We start from the raw sequence: 18,604 nt of genomic DNA, 5'->3' as shown, positions 1-18,604 counted from the left end.
TACTTCAAAAACATTATATATATTCCATAACCTTTACATGCAGAAATCATTATATTATAATTATATAATATAATAATTATATGTTTATTTAGTTATAAATTTATTTGCATAAAATATACACATGAATACAGCTATTATGTGCGTCCTCCATAACTGCTTATCCAGTACATTTTGCCGTCAAGCCCATCATAAGGAGGCACATGACACATCCTGGGTGGGATACCACGTCATCACATGGTAGGCACTATCAAAAACTAGTACGGTAATTCAGACGTACTGTATTAATTGACTTAACTGCACGCTTTTGGACTGTGAGAGTAACCGCGGAAGTATAGGTACCTGGAGCGCATCCTCAGAACATCTGCGAATAGCAGTGCAACCCATAGAGCCACCATGCTGCCCAACGTGAATGTGTTTCGGAAAAAATGTCTGTAATAGCAACAGACCGCAGTTTACTCAGCTGGAAAACGGTAATGTAAAAAGCAGTCCACGCGAAAGCAGGAAGCAACGCTGTGCCTTTGTGGCTGGGAGCCGTGTGAGGCGCAAACCAGTGCATTGTGCTTGCAGTCTACTTCAGCGCAGCCTTTGGAAATCTTCAGAAGCGGGTCAGTTTCCAGTCGACGTTAATGCCTGTGAAATATGGACCGCAGGCACGTGGACAATTTATCAAATGGTTAGCAATTCACAAGCGAGGCGATTTAACAGCAGCGTGCTCTGTTTGTCAGATATAGCAAGCCTGATTATTGGATTTATTTCCCTAGTGATACTTTTTTGCAGTATCAAGAGAGCAGATGAAATATATTCACTATATATGTACTGCATATTAAGGGTTAACTTTCCCCTTACTTAACATTTGCACAACTGGAACAATGTAAAAAGTAATAAACATAATTGGAACAATATAAAAGTGTACCAGTAAAACTCCCATTACCCATAAACACACACAATGATAAACATTCAATTCAATTGTCCCAAGTGAACATAACAGAAAATTACAATATTTTCCTTTCCGCCAGAACATTTATTTAACCCGTTGCCCTTATTTTTATTTTTTATTTTTGCTTGTTACATATAAAAACGACATTTAGTTAATTGTGTAGAATACCAGCTGCATGCTTTTAACAAGGTAAGGTAAACAGACGTTTATTTTCTGCGGGTATTTATCCTTTTATCCACCAAGCAATTAAATATGAAACCATACCATTGTTCATTATTATTCTGGGCATTTAGACAGGTGAAAAAATATTCCATATTAGATATTTTGTTGGGTACCTGCAGCGGTAATTACAGTAAAGGCACTTAGTAAAAGCAACAGATTCGAGCAAAAAGCAATAATGACTATTGTAAAGGAGGGTTTAATGCGGCGAAATGCATTGTGGGTAATGATATTGCGCACATGGGACTGCTTCTCTTCACACTTAATTTAAACCCCACTTTCCTTTTAATTATGACAGATCCTTGTTCATGCCTAACATCACTTGAACACAGGATTCCATTAACTTTTTTTTGCCAAATGCATTAAGATTGGAAAAAGTGCAGCACTTGTTTTAATTCAGGTCAATTTGGAACAGAACGGCTTAATTTTCTGTGGGTAAATATCCATTTGAAAAGCATCGATTCTTACCATCAGGTTTCTTTGCTGACTCAGACCAACGTCTCAGCTAACAGTTCATAGCAGCTTCACTGTTAGCTCCGGTAGTGTAACTGCATAAAAATAAAACTCCTCAAAGAGTCTATAAGTAACAACGAATCTGACTCATCAGCAACAGGCGTCAAGTCAACACCTCCCGGGCCCAGTACTTAACGATTACCGGAGCTTAAGTCTCAGGAAAAGCACTTAAACGCAATCAGTCTCCGTTCAATACCAGCACGAATGGGTAAAATTTTAAGCAGTATGAGTCATTTATAAAAGTGTCTACAGAGCAACTAATTAATTAAACAGAGCAACGGTGTGCAGTAGATCCGTCAGCACTCTTTCGCACCAGCCCGAAGGGATTCGATGGTTCCAGCTGCAGAAACGCCGTCATCCGTAAATCCGCACCCAGCAGCGTCATTTGTCAGCGTTCGTGCGTCCGTCTTAGCGGATTTATATCGGGAACGAAACACTTACCCGCGTTTAAAGTCACCCTGCGAAGATCATTACAGAGTAGGAGTCTACTCTATTTTCGGCTTATTCGGACCGAAAAATGATTTAAGCTACGACTAAAGTTAACTTTATAAATCATCCTCAGATGCATTCATCCGTAAATGACACCCGAAGGTCCAGCGTGTGTATCCCTTCCCTTTCATTTTTGAGTTCGATCTCCCCACTTGCGGGTTTGGCCTTAACATTAAACAACAAATTCAAAGTGACAGAGTTTCCCCCTTGCATTACATTCTGGCTTCAGTGGAAACCGTGGCGTCACACATGCAGGGGTTGCAGTGCTTGGCTGATCAAGAGACAAGTCATCTGCAGCTCCAGGCGGCCAAAATGAAACTGAACACTGAACAAAAGCGAGGAGACGCGTTAAATGACAACATCTTCCTGTTTTATGACAGCTTGTAGAATGACAACTGAACGACAGGTAATGGAAAACAACTGTTGTTCAAAGGCTTGTCAGCTTAAAGAGGATTTGTCATTTACAAAGTTAATGATCTATTCACTTAAACACATCCATGAATATCCTACCTATTTTTAAATTCTTTAATTTAGCCAGATAGCACATACAAACGTAAATACTGCAAAAGGGCATTGAAAAGAAGATGCATTCTTAAAATCCACCCATTACTGATTTAATTCACTTTTTAATTCTCTGAACGTCTAAGTGGAAAACCTAAATGCCTAAAACAGTGAAATAAAATAATTAGGAACAGTAGTATTACGGGTAACAGTACATCAACACACCTGAATGGAATGATCTGTGTGTTCCTGCAAACATAAAGTATAGAGTTTGATACTATCAAAAAATCAAAGTGGGATATCAGTCATAAATAGGTGTGTCTCGGGATGGGGTTTAGGCGGTCTCCATCCATCCATCCAAGCCGTAAGATGAAGCTAATTGAGTTTCCCGCTCGCTGTTGTGGAATCACCTTCCGGAGTGCCATCCATCTCCAGGAAATGCTGACAGTCTTGTTTCGAAATTCAGGGCACATTTGTGTCACGTCTTTCTGCTGATTCCCCATTCCCACAATTCATAGAGAAGCACCTTTCAACCCTAAGTCATGGGGAGGAAAAAAAATGGTGGTTGTCTTAGAGGGGATTTGGCGATGATGGTAACGGGAAGGATTTAAGCTAATTCACGTATTGTCCTGTGTGATGTGGCACCCCCCAGGAACTGCAGCGCTCAGCAGAATGCAGCGTGAACACCTCTGAATGCATTTTCGGATTACTGATATCCTTTAAAAGGGTGGCTGTGAGGAAAGCGATTTGAGGATTATAAACCGCTCCAATTTTACAGTTCCTTAGTGCTTCTCCTGGCAGGATGCTTTGTCTTGACAGTCATTCAGAAATGATATAGACAAAAGTGTACGTTCAGCGTAGTGATACAATCGCTTTACATGTAGCTGCACTTAGGGATACCCTGTCATTCTATAGAAAATGAATTGTGAGCTTCAGTGGAACATAATCTACTAGAGTATTGTCTCGGCGCGTATCGCGAGGAAGGCGCTTAGAAGAAATCAATGACAAATTGCACGTCTCCTTTTACAAGCAAAATTAAATGGCCCTGTTATGAAATGGAATCAAGCAGTGCTTACCACAGCAGAGAGGGGCCTGCGGATCACATGACACGCGATCAGTAAGTCACGCTGGTTCCGTGATGGTAGAGGAACATGCAGTAGCAGTGGCCTAAGGAAAAATGGGTCACATTTGAACAAGTTCCTATCGAATTAGTTCCATGTAGTCTATTAGTGTGTATTCTTAGCTAGTACTTGAACAAGAGAAAAATATCACGTTATTTTCGGATTATCTATAGCTTAAAAATTCAGATATTAGTCATTTAAACCAGATAAAGCACAGTATCCTGATTGCAATCTGTAATATTTCATTTACAAATTATAGTGTGTAATGTCTTTAGTTTGGTATGGGGACTGTAACTGTCCCAATGACAGTGTGTTCTGAAAGTTCATTTGTGTTATAAATTGAGATACCTAAATTTGTTGTGATCTTTAAAATTTATTGTAAACATGTTTATTGAATAATTAAAAATTCTATGTAAATTGACGCAAAGCGTAATGGGTCACATGACTGACGTTTGGCATGGTTTTGGCGTGGTGGCACTGGGAAAGAGGTAGTTGCACAGTGCTGAAAGGGATTTAACTCTGCATGTGGTCCAAGAGGCGCACACGGTAATTGTTAAAATTTTTTGTGTTGTATGTGATTATAATTAAGTGTGTATTTATATGTACGATGTATCTTTGTTTCGGTTAATTGTGAGTGTGATGTATTTTGGACGAGCTTGCGTGTTTGTGACGGGGCTGCTAAGGAAGAGACTTGTATGGACTGTGATGTAAATTTTTGTCTTAATTTTGTTATAGTTTTCACGGTGTCTGCTGAGAGAGAGAGAGAGAGAGAGAGATAGAAATAAACCCTCAAAGACATCTGTATGAAGCGTGGCCATTGTTTAATTGGACCGGTGTAGCTACAGGGACTTTACCATGATTAATGTAGATTTTGTAGAGTTCCTATATGTTAATGATTTTCTTTTATTTAAACAGATTTGTTTATACAAAATGTGACATGCCAGCCAATGGGAAGAGTCGGAATAGTCGGGACGTCCAGAGCAGAAACCAGTCCGCAGCCAATCCCAGACCCGCCGAGCTCTGTGGGCTGTTTCAAACCTCACGCTGTTAAAGGAAAGCAAGAACATTAATGCAATGCATCAGTGCTGAGCTCTGAGTGTCACCTCACTCACATTTGATGTCCAGTTAAACATTCTGCATTTGTGTGCCTAAAGGGGCCTAATTCGCTGCTCAATTGGGGCAGATCCTGAGTGTTAAAAGTCGTGATCTACTTTTGGTTGTAACGTGAGTTTTTATATTTATTTATAAATGTCTAACAAGTCGGAAATGAACACCGAAGAAGGCTTGAAACATGACTGCAGAGATTAAATATATACGCGGCATAGTGGCCAAAGGTGATAGCCGATATCAATATTTTATGAGTTTAAACTCAGTGGTCTCGTTAACCTGAAGACCTGCTGGCTCTGTTCCTTCAAAGGAGGGATACGTCTTGCTGAATCTGTTGGCTGAAGGGGTCGGGAAATGTGCTCTCTCGTGTCACTGGATACAAAGATCGTGCGACTCCCTGTCACCCTACGATGCGTCGTGACCCACCAATGTGAGCAGCGTGACTTCCTGTTATCCATAATGTATGGAAATCTGTCTTATAGCATATTAATGTCGTACGAAGTGCACGCTTGGGCCTATGAATTATTTATGGTTTATGGATGCACAACAAACACCTTTTTTAAATCCTTACATTATAACTTGCTATATGTATAATAATATGCATGCAGGTGTTAGAATAAGGTGACTGTAAGATATTTTGAAAATTCTGCAGGTTTACAGAAGCATAATGCACACATTTAGACAGCAAAAAGACATACAGACAGTAAAGATGAAAAAGCCACAAAGGCCAATATGATGATGAATATCTTTGGTGGTCTGATCAGAAATCCTGTGTCATAATCACTGGCAGTAGTTATCAGTGATGATATGAAAGATGTTTTTCCTTAACTTTAAAGACATACACAGAGACTCATGCGCATATATAAACAAACAACATGGCGTGCCCCCCAGCAGTAGTAAGTGACTGCATGTCCACACTAGGGTCTGGCCCATTTTAGTCACGTAAAACTGCACCCCCTCCCCTCCTTCCCCACCTGCGTGTGGATACGCTCCCAGCAGCGGCGACCCCCCCAAGATGAATGTGTTCATGCAAGAGATCTGATTGCGACACGGCTTAATCTGTTCATTTTATTATTTTTTTTTCGAAGCAATTATTAAATATTTCATGGACGCCGTTCAGGGGCAACAGACAGAGCCCCAGGGATTCATACGCGGAGGGTTCAAATTCATTTCCGGGGGAGGGTCACCCAATTCAAAGACAAGCGACTCCAACTCCCAGATGGATTAAAGGGAAATTAAAACGGATCAGAAAATAGCCCACCTGAAATATTAAGCACACTGCAGAGAGAGAGCTGCAGCAAAAATGAAGAGCACAAGTGGGACATTGGGAATGTTTGGAAACTAATGGATTGTGGGAAATCGGCTAATTTCTCACATGGTTCAAGACGCAGAATCAAGGGAATTAAACATCTTCAAGTAGATGAGCTAAAGTATCAGTGAATGCTGCTTTATATTCATACATCTTCAAAACCTCTTACTTAGTAGAGGGTCACGGGAAGGGGGGGGTCTGGAGCCTGTTCCAGACAGAGTAGGAAGCAAGGCAGGGGACATGCTGGATGGAGCAATTTAGAGACATCAGTTTAACTGTCTACATGTGTTTAGTCTATGGAGGAACATAGAACACTCTGGGGACCCCCGCACAACTTGTGGAGGATGTGCAAACGTCATACACACAGTTGGGGTGGGATTTGAGCCCCCAGTCCGGGAGATATGGGGTGATGTTGCTACCCACAGAGCCCCTGCCAAACATATGCTGTGTAATTTCCGCATGAAGTGAGTTTCAGTTAAATGCAACATAAACCTCTAAAAATCACATACATCAATCCATGTTAACTCTCGTCAGGCTCCTTTTGACTGGTGTCCTCCTATTGGTCCATTCCACCACACGCCTCACTTCCTGTGCTGCTCCCCCTCTTGTGCTGACTGCTTTGTTCCACCCCTGTTATGTGACAATAAGATTCTGTGTTTTTTTCAGAGTGTCATTTACATCTGGGCTCTGATCTATCTGCTCATCAGTCCCTCTTTCACCGTGACAGACTTGATGGGGTTGAGCTGTCTGTGTCAGCTATTTGGCTAAAAGGAACATTCCGGAACAAGCTGGTTTGTGAGCTGCCTGTCATTGCTTGACATACTTTACACAGACTACAAATGTATGTATATATACATGTCATTCACATATCTTTGGGGTGTAACAACATTATAGTCATTTATAAAAATATATTTCAAATGCCACAAAGGCGGTGGGGTCCACAGGCACTCAGTTTATCAAGTAAAACTATCAATACACTTAAAATGGATGGATGGATGGATGGTTGGATGGATGGAGAAATCAGTTGTTGAATGAAACGCAGCATAATTTCAAATGTAGCAAAGTAGCCTTTAGTATCCAAATCATGGCAATAATTTAGCATTTTGGTGTCAGGAAACAGAAATCTACAGAACCTCTGGCCTTCATAAAGTGCGACTGGACCCCTCTGAACTACACCATCTATTAATTTAATATACTAATATTTGTAATTACTAATGTTTCACCGTTATAATTACAAGATCAACTTCAAGTCAACTTAAAAATACGTCTAGAAATGACACATCCATTATACGGGTACATGGATGTAAATAAATCTGTCCACCGATCCACCAAGTGCTTATTCTGGGTTGTCTGAAAGCCTGGAATCAATCCCAGGCAGCACAGGGAGCAAGACTGGGGTACATCCTGGATGGGATGGCAGGCAGCATAGGGCACAAGGCAGGGGCATAGCCTGAACATGATGCCAGGCCATCGCAGGGCGCACACACATATCTATTACACCCTATGGGCAGCTTTGAGAGGCCAGTTAGCCTAACTGTGTGTCTTTGGACTGCGAGAGGAAACCTGTGAATAGTGTTGAGAACATGCCAGGTACCACAGAGTGAAGGTAGAATTCACATCCCCAGCTACAAAGGTGCCTGGAATGTGGGAGGTGACCTGCGGGCCCCGGAGCATGTGAAGAGGGCCGCAGGAGGGGTGTGGATGGCAGAGTCTGGGGGCCCGGCACTTTACAGGGGTCTGGAATTAGAAAAATTATAAAATGGGGGCTCAAGGAAACATTTTGCATAGGGAGGCCCAAATGTCTAGTTAGACCCCTGGGTTTAAGGCAAGACTGCTACCCAATGGGGCACAATGCCACCCTGTAAACGAATATTGATAATGTCAAAAGTGACAAGGTGACATTCCTGAGTGACACACTGATCTGCACTGAGGACCTCTTCATTCATCCCCAATTTGTAGCCAAGCTAACTAACCGAAAGCTAACTAGCTGATCCCAGGCTCCTGCAAGGAAATGAAAAAGGTATATAACCAACGGCTGGTCGTGCCCAATATAATTAAGGGATTTGTGAGGATTGTGGTCCCCGGATGACGGGGAACACGCGTTGGGGTTTTGCCGTCGGCTCTCGCTATGTTATTAGGCGGAGTGGAGGGATGAGCGGTGCGGGGAAGTGCTCTCTATTCCACCTTCAGCGATGACATGATAGCGGTGACGGCCGTCTGGTCCACAAAGAAGCGAGGCGCGTTTGGTAGGTGCTGCTAGAATCAGAAAACACGCAAGCTCATTAGGGAATGGACCCGCACTCATTTGTTCTGCTTCTTTGACAGAAGTTCATTGAAAAGGATTGGCAGGTGGCAACCTGGGGTTTAAACTTACATTTTTAATTACTTTTCCCTCTCAAGGTGAAAGACGTCTATGTTACAAAAAACACGCGATGATGTCAGTCTCTGCACTGCACCGCAAAGACATTTTTTGATACTTTTTTATCAGCTATTTCCTTTTGACAGTGCACAGTACTCCCCCAAATCTTAGAAAATCCCATTTCTTCCTCTCAAAGTTGAACACAGTCGTTACAGGGGTTTTTATAATGTAGACAATCGATTTTGAAGAATTCACGTAAAAGATGCAGTTAAGCTCTTGCTGTGCTGTTTTTGTGTATATTTTGAACGCTACGCGAGTTGTACAGTCTTAAGCATATTATTTAGCTTACGTGAAAAACCTGTTACCAATACTATAGATGTTACTGGTAAGAATCCCTTAAAAAGGTGTTAAAGGGATGTGAGGGGCAAGGACTGCGACAAGCAGGGGCAATTCTAGGATTTTTTGTAAGGTGGGGGGCATAAGGGGTACCATAATTCATACAGAGGGGCCAACCTATCATTAGCCAATGATATGCTTTGAATCAGTGAGTAATATGGGAGGGGCACTCTGGGGGGCAATTATCTTTTAGCTGGGGCCAGTGCCCCTCTGGCCCCGCCCTCGCATATGCCCCTGGCAACCAGGAACCTCCCCTGTAGCCATAAGCGCTACCTAGCGGAGGGTGGGACAGTTCAGGCCCCCAAGGACGTCAAAGCTTCACCTGACCGATGAGGCCACGCGAGGACACGCACTGGATATTAACAGGTGCGGAGCGGCTGATTAAAAAGCCTCAAAATAGCCGGGCAGGCGGTTGATTATCATTTGAAGACCTTTGCTAACGCTGGCTTAAAGACCCCGGCGTGGCATCGAATTTCCGCGGTGGTGCCGGGTGCCAAGCAGGCCTGGCACGGGGCGGAAGGTCAGAGCAGCCATGACCGATGCACTCCAGAGCCCCGGACGACAAATCTTACTGCCGCGAAACATGCTGTCTTTCTAAACGTGAAAGGGACCTCAGCTGCTCTGGTCAGCAGTGGAAACCTCTCAGATCTGTGGAACATTAACTAATAATGCGCCATATATAAATAAAACATGGTAATGGAAATAGAGGTATTAAAATGAATTAAAACTGTAAACTACTGTATATTACCTTGGAAATGAATGCACTTGGTAATAGTGTGTTATCTCCTATTGTATACATGCTTCAACAATGTGAAACTATGCTTGTGTCCAGTACATCGCATTATAAAACATTAAATAAACCATTAACCTCATCAAACAGTTCTTACACCTTACTGAAATGTTTAATTCATTCCACTTCCAACTGGTTATCCTGGACTTAGTACTTGGGCTAGAAACCCATCTCAGGCGGTATAGAGTACAAGGTATTGATGCACCCAGAACAGGGCTCCTTGGCCTATTTCATAAATTTCAAAAACAGCTTGAGTAATGTCCCTCTGATGAGGAATTAATCAATTAACGACTTTCCATTTTTAACCAAAAAGCCCAAAGCAGTATGGATATAGCACAACACACCCTCAAAAAAAACCCACCATTGCAGCCCACGTGAAGAAAACGAGAAAACAAACAAGGAATATGAGAGAAGATCAGAAGAACGGCAGATGGGAAGACTGTGCAACTCGCCTGCAAAAACAAGAAAACAACAACGTCTTTGCAAATTTCTCCTGTGACTGAAGTCGCATTAGTACAGTCATTATTACTTCCACAAATTTGTATTCAGATTTTAGTTTATGCACTAATTAGGTCCCGAGTGTCTTACTTTTATTGTAATAAGCCAACAAATGACTAAGTCATCCTTCGGGGTGAAACTAGGACTCGTACATCAGTCTGAGCTGGTCTAGACTTTATATGGGAAGTTTTTACAAAGGAAACTTCCACTTCAATTCCACCCTGCACCTACTACACCCTGCACCTACTACAACCAGGCTCACGTTGCGTAACATTCGCTCTTCACCTGCACCTCATGTACCACCAAATCCCAAACATGGAAATGAAAAAGCAGCATAATGTTCCAGGAACGAATCCGGAGACTGCAGCCAGCCTGAGCTGGGACTTATTGCTATTAATATCCTGCTTTGGAGAGACCCTGGAATTAGTTTGGGGTTTGCATCGCAGATGGAGATGAACGTGATCCGGGACGAGGAGAGCTGGGGAAACACTGGCACTAGACAATCAGAGCACAGGTACATGACCCGATCTCTCTGGGTGGTTCGACTTCCGGGAGTTCAGCATGGCTCTCCTCACGTACTCTTGCCCTACAAATCACATGGTCCGCTTGACAGACACCATGGTATTTACTGGCTATTAGATAGTGGATGATGCAATTGGCTGGTACCCAATCCTAGGTGTAGCCCTTTCTTATGCCCTGCGCATCCCGTAACCCAATCCTGAATGGATAGACAGCATAAGTCCCTTGTCAGCTCCACCAGCAGCTTCACCAGCTTTGAATAAGTTTCTGTGGAGCTTCAGCACCACATGGCCACTTGCTGAAGAGATATAAAAAGGGACGACCTGAAAACAGACAATGACACGGTCCGGATGTCCGGTGGAGATGCAAAAATTAATGACGAGAGAGATTCCTGGAGGCCAGGCACATAAAGATGATGTCTTCAGCCTTTTGTTATGGATTTTTATGCTGCGCGCACAATATTTTTACAGCATTAAAAATGCGCAAAAAAGATACCGCATGATTAAATATGCAATGAATGCAAATGATTAACCTTGTAATGTAAATTGTTCACACCATTATTTATAAGTGCTAAGAGTGTAAACCGTAATGAATACCTAAGTGCCTCTGATGTGATATGCTCGAGCTACTCATAGCTGCTGCCTGTATTACTGATGTGTGCTACAGTGATCCTATAGACCTCTTACCTGAAGGCAAGGTAAATCCTTCAAGTTACTGTCAAAGAAGCATTTTCACCTCGCTTAACCTTTTAATAAATACAGAAGTAGCTGCTTTCAGTAGTACTACAATGAATGTAAACGACAGTATGACCTTCTGGCCCCAGAGCACCACTGGTGGACTGACCTCGATCTCTGAAGCTTTCCTCACTTGTACGTCCGTTTGGACAACAGCCTCTACTAAAACATAAATCTAAAATAACAATAAAATAAATATAGAAAATAGATGTCAGCACCGGTGTGATTATGGGTAATGATGATGGGGCATCTGCATTCCCCTCATCCTGATAGATCACTCCTGAGCCCTGCTCATTCATCACTGGTCTGTTCCAGCCTACATATGTAATGACCATAGACAGTGTTGAGAAAGATACTCACAAAAGAAGTCTATTACAGACAGAGGTGGAAGGTTCAGGTCCAGAAGGTATAAATCCAGACCAAGGTTTTGTTCCAACCAACCACTTGAGCACTCAGTGACTGTGACTCTTTATACTCAAATGGTCGGTTGAAACAAAACCTTGGTCTGGATCTGTAGTATCTGGACCAAAACTTTCCAACTCTGTCTCTAATGGATTACTATTACGAGTAACTTCCCTGTCACTGACCATGAAGTACACTGTTTCTGCACATGTGTTTGTGGAGGAATGGGCGTGCTCTTTCACGGGGCTGGCTCGATCATTTCAGGTGCCCCAAGCAATGCTTCAGATGCGAGGCCCCCCTACAAAGAAAAACGATCATCTCACTTCCTCCGCGACGCAGGTAATTTGGGTTGCCCTAGGCGACGGCCTATCCTGCCAATAGCTAGAGCCAGACCTGCTCTTTCGACCCCTTTAACTTTCCCAGAATGCACAGCAACTAATACAGAAAACTGCGTCCTTTTCCACAGGTTGCTGTACAGGAGGTAGAAACGAACCAGGAGACTGACGCCCAACAACAGGAATCTCCGGAAGCCAAAGATGGCTGACTGCCCCACCAGTATCCCTTGGGAAGGATTCAGCCTAGAGGATTAATTAAACAACACGACAGGCAGAAAAACGGACAGGAAAAGCGATTACTGTGGGACCAGTTTGTGGGGGGAAACAAAGCGATGGCTTTATGACACTGATGGGTGTTTGGGGGAATTGCGGGTGCAAATGCACCCCCAGGCTGGATATGACATGAGGTGATGTGAGTGGTTAGGGGTAACCATGGCAGCAAACTCAGAAATCGGTCAGAACGCTCGCTGCCAAACATGGGCAGGAAGTCTATGAAATGCGCAGAGAGCTGACAGCTGCTTAGCACTGCGGATTTGTTGGGGGGGGGTTATGTGTGTGTGTGTGTGTGTGTGTGTGTGTGTGGGGTGGGGGGCTGTTCCTCTTAGTGCTGAGAGGTTGAGGAGCTGAACATGTGCATGTGAATCCAACATGCATGCTTTAAAGCATCGCCAGGCTGGAGTGAGGGGTTAGCCTGTTAGATTAGCGACAGGAATCATTCACCAGGCCGCAGGTGGGTATATCAAAGTCTAATACACACAATATTACAGTACGTGCCCCTTTTTATAGTCTGTATTCTCTATTGGGGGACCTACTGTAATAAAAATGCTTTCCCTACAGCACCAAAGGATTGATAATGATATTAATAATATTGATTATGCACCTGGGGGATTTTTAGCCACACAGTGCTAATTTAAGTTCATTAGGGTGATGCGTGGAAAACAGGGAAATGTCAGCTAATTGATTATGACCATCCTGAGGAACCTGCCTGGGGGGTAGGGGGGGGGCGGGGTAGCTGTACACCCAGAGGAGGGAAGCTGGTCTTTCACAGCCATGGGGGGGTCACATGGGGGCAGCCAGCAGAGCAGTGTCACGCATCCCTCTGACAGCTCAATCGGACCCCGTTCCCACCCACCCCCAATCCCTCGTGCCCCCCCTCCCAAAGCCGGGGGCCACTTTCAATGAATATTCAATAAGGCATTTTTGTGCAAGCGTCAGAGATAAAAAGCTATCTTCCAGTGCAAAAAGGAAGCAAGGAAAATGACCAAACCGGGCTTTTGTGGGGGGCGGGTGGGGGGGAGTGCAGCCTCGGGGGGGTGGGTGCGTGTTAGACTGTCAGCAGGCTGACTGACATTTAATCAAAACCTACCAAGTGAGGACAGTGAGCACGAGGACCTCGCACGAGGACCTCGCACGTCAACATCCACACAGTCACCCTAGGGACTCCCCAAGAAAAAGCTGGTGGTGTGTTCAAAGTCAACAACAACAACAACGGTGCCCCAAGAACAGTGTCCCTGTAACTGTGTCCCAACCACAGTGTCCTGATGAATCACACACTCATGATCAGGTTTGCTATCTCACCCCCCATGCCCAGAGGGGGCCCAGGAGAAGGTGTCGTGGGGACTTAGCCATAGTCCACTTCCATGCCAACATGCACATACATATACATAAAATACGCCTGACAAGGGGAGTATATGAGGTGAGATGAGTGTGCTGGCAGCTCCGCACCCAACGTCTCAACCTTTTAGGGAAGAAGGCTTCAGAAATGGCCGAAAAAGTCATTTTAGATGAAAGATTTCCTAATCAGAATCCTCCTATTGCACTCTGCTTTTTTTGTAACTGGCACAAAGGTGGCCATCTGTATTACCCTAACAATTTCGCTGGTGGCAGGTCTTTTGACTGGATGGATTGAATGTCATGGTGAGATTGTGGATGGGACCAATTCACACCCCTACTTTAATGGAAGTGTTACGTCAACCCCAAGTCACGCCTTTGAGAAGAACCAATATACAGTCACTTCAGCTGAATTAATGCTAGGTGTTGTACAATGAGGAGAGGAGAAATCCTCCGATTAAGTCTTGGTGGACTTTTTTTTTTAATTATCCAATTGCTCTTTTTAAGGAGTTGGAAGAATGTGTGAAAATTGGATTGTGAAGCACAAAATAGCCCCACCCTGACAGAACCCCCCCCCCCCCCTGTCGTTTCTCTTTGCCTCCAACACAGTGCAGAAAAATATCTAAGCTATTGTCAAAAATGCAGCATTAATCCTCTTCAAGTATCAATGGGATTCTTCAACTTTCCTGTCTGAAGCAAAGATACGTTCCTCCTCCCATTAGGAGGTTTTCTGATTTTGTGCTTTGGGTGGATGTGTGAATCAGATTCTTTGCCATCGAGCTGGTTGATCTGATCTAATGCGGAGAATATGATCACGCAAGTGCCCCATTCAGTGCTGCGAGAGGATGGCAGATTAGAATAATTCTCACCCTTTTCCCCAGAAGGCTAAGAAACGTTTGGGCCAACGGTGGCGGATTTGTGAGTTTTAACCAGCTATGCCACCTAGTTTGAATTTTTTCTTTGTTTTTGAGGGGATTTGCAGCAGCCATGTTTCTCTGTAACTCTATATTAATTATCCTTCGCATTGCAGAGGATGATATGTGATAAACTGTTAGCCCCACACCATAGGGTTGTGGGTTCGATTCTTACCCCTGGCTCTGTACAGTATGTGTGGTCTGTATGTTCCCCTTATGTTTTGTGGATTTTCTCTAGACATTCTGGATTCGTCTCAAAATCCCAAGACGCACGATTTGGGGGAATTTGTATCTCCAAAGTCCCCCCCCCCCCCCCCTCCGCCCGCCCCTCCCAGCCTCATGCCAGGCTCCAGGCCCTGTGTGACATTGCACTTCCGTTACTGTAGGATTACTAGCAGGTTATTCCCTTACAGGTAACAATTGCTAAAAAAAACTCCCATCTCCATTCAGAGGACAAGACAGGGATACAATTCTGCTTCAATAAAAGCTTACTTTTAGATGGTAAATTATAGTAATTGGAACATTTTCTGCTTAGAAATATACTCTGCAATCCATTTTAACTAACCTAGCTGATCTCACAAAAGGTAATATGACTTATTACTTATTATTATAAGAAAGTTGAAGGTTTGATTCCTAGGAGGTATATGCTATATTTTTTTTTTTAAAAAGAAACGTTTTTCACCTAAGCCGCCTCAGTAATTGCCTGGCTATGTAAATGTGTAATGTGCATGCCATTTTAGATAAGAACAGTGGTCAAGCCAAGGTTAATGTGGGAACATCACACATTACACGTTCACATTTTACCCTTATATACTTTCTTCCCTAGTTTCCTTGTTCTTGTGAAGAGCTCCACAGAATATTGGAGAGGATTTTGTAAAAGCACCACGTGGTACTAGCAGCAGAGGAATCACGACGGCTGAAATTAGACAAATAAGGGAAAAGGTAGAAATAATCTCAAAAAAACAAGAACCTGCTTGTAATCTGCATTCCTGTTCACTGGCTTGAGGTTAGTGGCTGAAGCTTTGGAAAAAATCAGACCTCAATCTGGCACCTGTGTTTGTAGATCAGAGACGCCGAGCGACGCATTGAGGTTTAATTTGAACATTTTAGCGGTTTAGACCGTAGTCGAAGCACTAAACTGTTGCAAATTAAAGAAGAGAGCTAGGGGGCATGGTGGGAGGAGAGAACAAAACAGGAAGAATTACTGAAGGTTGACCTTGAGAGGAAGGAAAAGGAATGAGAGAAAAAATGAACGAGGGAAGGACGACGGAGCACAGGTGACCATATGCTGACCCCCTCCAGGTGTGGCCCCGCCCCTTTGTAAGAGGAGCAGCCTTGGTAATGGGCTAGCAGAGCCATATGCTATGAGGCAGCACCGAAGTGCTCTGTAATTCTTGTGCCAAACAGAAAACGGTGATGTTATTTTACAGACGATCACTCATTATCGCGCTGTTGTGTTTCGCAGAGGAATTGACTAATGACATCTGTTTCTCTGTTTTTCTGGCAGAAACATCCTTTAAAAAAATAAATAAAAAAAAACCCAAGAAATGCCAATTAACGTTAAGCAATTGGAAACATTAATGGACTGAACAGCTTATTATTGCTTAGCAAGTCGTCTGAATCAAAGTGCTGTGGGGAAAAACAGATGATTTCTCATGCACCAGTAACACGACACCTGAACAACATGGCTGTGGCCGGCGTTGGTCACGAGTGCACTGCCTTACAGACTGTCCTATAGTGAAAAACACCGCTCACTTCCAGTCAAGTGGGCTTTATTGTCATACCACCCACATGCAAGTATACAGTGGTATGTAACGTTCCCCCAGGACCACAGTGACAGGGGGATTTCACAAGACTTGTGCCAAAACACATAGGACAGTGCAAAAAAAGGGGGGGGGGGCTGGACACAGGGGTTTATATGCATGTGAATGTGGAAGTAGAATGGCAGTCACGGGGGGCTCAGAGATAAATTTAGTGGCGAAAAACTAACAAGAAATACAGTGAACATACGAGTAATACAATTGATAGATAGATGTATGGGAATGATGTAGGTTCATATGCTATGAACTTGTGCAGGAAATTTGAGATCCATGGCATATCTGAGACCACCATATCACCAGGAATGGGGTAGATGTGTGCTCAAATCAATGGGCAGGAAAATATTCTCAAACCCCAACCCCCCCCCCTTTCCACTTCTCCCCACAGTAAATTTATGCTTAGGAGCTCGAGCGAACGGAGAAGCATTCTCAGCCTGGCTGGCGGCAGCACAGCGAGCCTGTGTTTGCAGGTCCCATCAGACAGGTCCGCAGGAGACCGGAGTCAGACCTACACCGCGAAGGTGTGAGGAGCACGCGCGCAGGTGCATGGTGTGGACGCTTCCTCAGTTAGCAGGACCTAACAATAGAACTAACAGTCACCACCAAAAATGTCCCAGTTTTTTAGCTATTGTTAAAAAAAATCATGTTTTTTTCACTCAAAAGCAAATGATCCCAGGTTGGTGTTCTAACTTGTCTATGCTATGAGCTATGAAGTACAATCGTCGCTGAGTTTCAATAGTAGTTCTCTTGGTTTAATCGCCGAAGCGAATTGGTACATTTTACGCTTGTAGTGACTTTGACATTAAAGTAGACGAGAGTCTGCCGATCGTCATTATATCAAAATCATTCCGTTGGCACAAGCATTTACACGATAATCTGGGTTTACAAGAATGGCAATATAATGTTTGTGACATCAGAGTGTGATATTGCCATGATGGGCAGTGAAGAGAGGTTAATGTGTGGAGGTTAGATTTCTTTTCCATTAAGAAGGTTGTTGCAAATTAACAGGCTACAAAATGTAACCACCGTTTGATGGGCATGCACTGAACACATCCACGGCAATCATTAAAAAGCACCTTTTGAAGAGTTCATTTTTTAATGGGGTGTATTTGTATTTAATCGTTAAATGATGCCACACTAAAGGCAGATGTTGCACTTATCAATTTGTTATAGTGTAGAGGTGTGGTAGGTAAAACATCCATCCATCCATCCATCCATCCATCCATCCATCTCTTACATCCATCTTCCATAATCGCTTAGAAGGTCACAGTAAACCTGCAGCCTATTCCAGAAAGCTTGTGGTGGGGGACTCTCTAAATGGGATACCAGTTTATCACATGGCCCTTACTTGCAAACTACAGACCTTAACCCAGTATTCTTACACCATGGGGAAAAAAACAGTAATAACCAGTAAAAGTAGCATCATTGAAAGAACAGATCTATAGTCAACATCTGGTGAAGGTGAAGTGGTGGCACTGAGGCTAGGGATCTGTGCCAGCATCTGGAAGGTTGCTTGTTTGAATCCCATGAATCCCAGGAGTAACCCTACTGAATTTAGCCCTCTAGCAAGGCCTTTAACCTGCAATTGCTTCCTCCTGGATATAATGTTAACCTGCATCCAGCCCTGCCAGCAGGTCCTCCAACTTACAGGGAAAATTTGGGGGTTGGTGGCAAGATTGAGACTCCAGCCACTGGGGGGGGGGGGGGGGGAAGAAACTCTTACTGTTCCCTTCAGAGTAGTGCGGTGCTGAGGTATCACCCAGCCGTACTCCAGTCTCCACCCTGGGCTGGTTTGTCATGCGGTGGGTGCAGCAACACACAGTCATCAGTGTGAACTCCTCATCTCCTCCTATACTCAACAACATCTCCAACATCCTGAGACATTTTATCATTGACCTGACACTGAGGATACGGGAGCACAGAAAATGAAGGTAATAAAAGCAGTATCTTGGAACAAAGCCCTGGAATTTAATCATTATTCTATAATAAAAGATAATGATTCACATTAATTGCGTTATCTGGAAGAAACTACA

At 43.5% G+C, this 18,604-nt stretch overlaps 1 long non-coding RNA gene across 1 annotated transcript; it reads right to left on the bottom strand.

Annotated features, from left to right (window-relative positions):
* Positions 1 to 70: 70 nt before the first annotated feature.
* On the bottom strand, positions 71 to 2,021 carry LOC111860677 (uncharacterized). The gene is made up of 2 exons (XR_002842078.1): positions 1,625 to 2,021; positions 71 to 630 (listed from the first exon to the last, which is right to left on the bottom strand). It is a non-coding gene; the product is annotated as an uncharacterized lncRNA (long non-coding RNA).
* Positions 2,022 to 18,604: the final 16,583 nt, after the last annotated feature.

This window comes from Paramormyrops kingsleyae, chromosome 23 (assembly GCF_048594095.1).
Source record: "Paramormyrops kingsleyae isolate MSU_618 chromosome 23, PKINGS_0.4, whole genome shotgun sequence".
Taxonomy (NCBI): Eukaryota; Metazoa; Chordata; class Actinopteri; order Osteoglossiformes; family Mormyridae; genus Paramormyrops; species Paramormyrops kingsleyae.
This window is presented reverse-complemented; position numbering and strand designations above follow the sequence as displayed.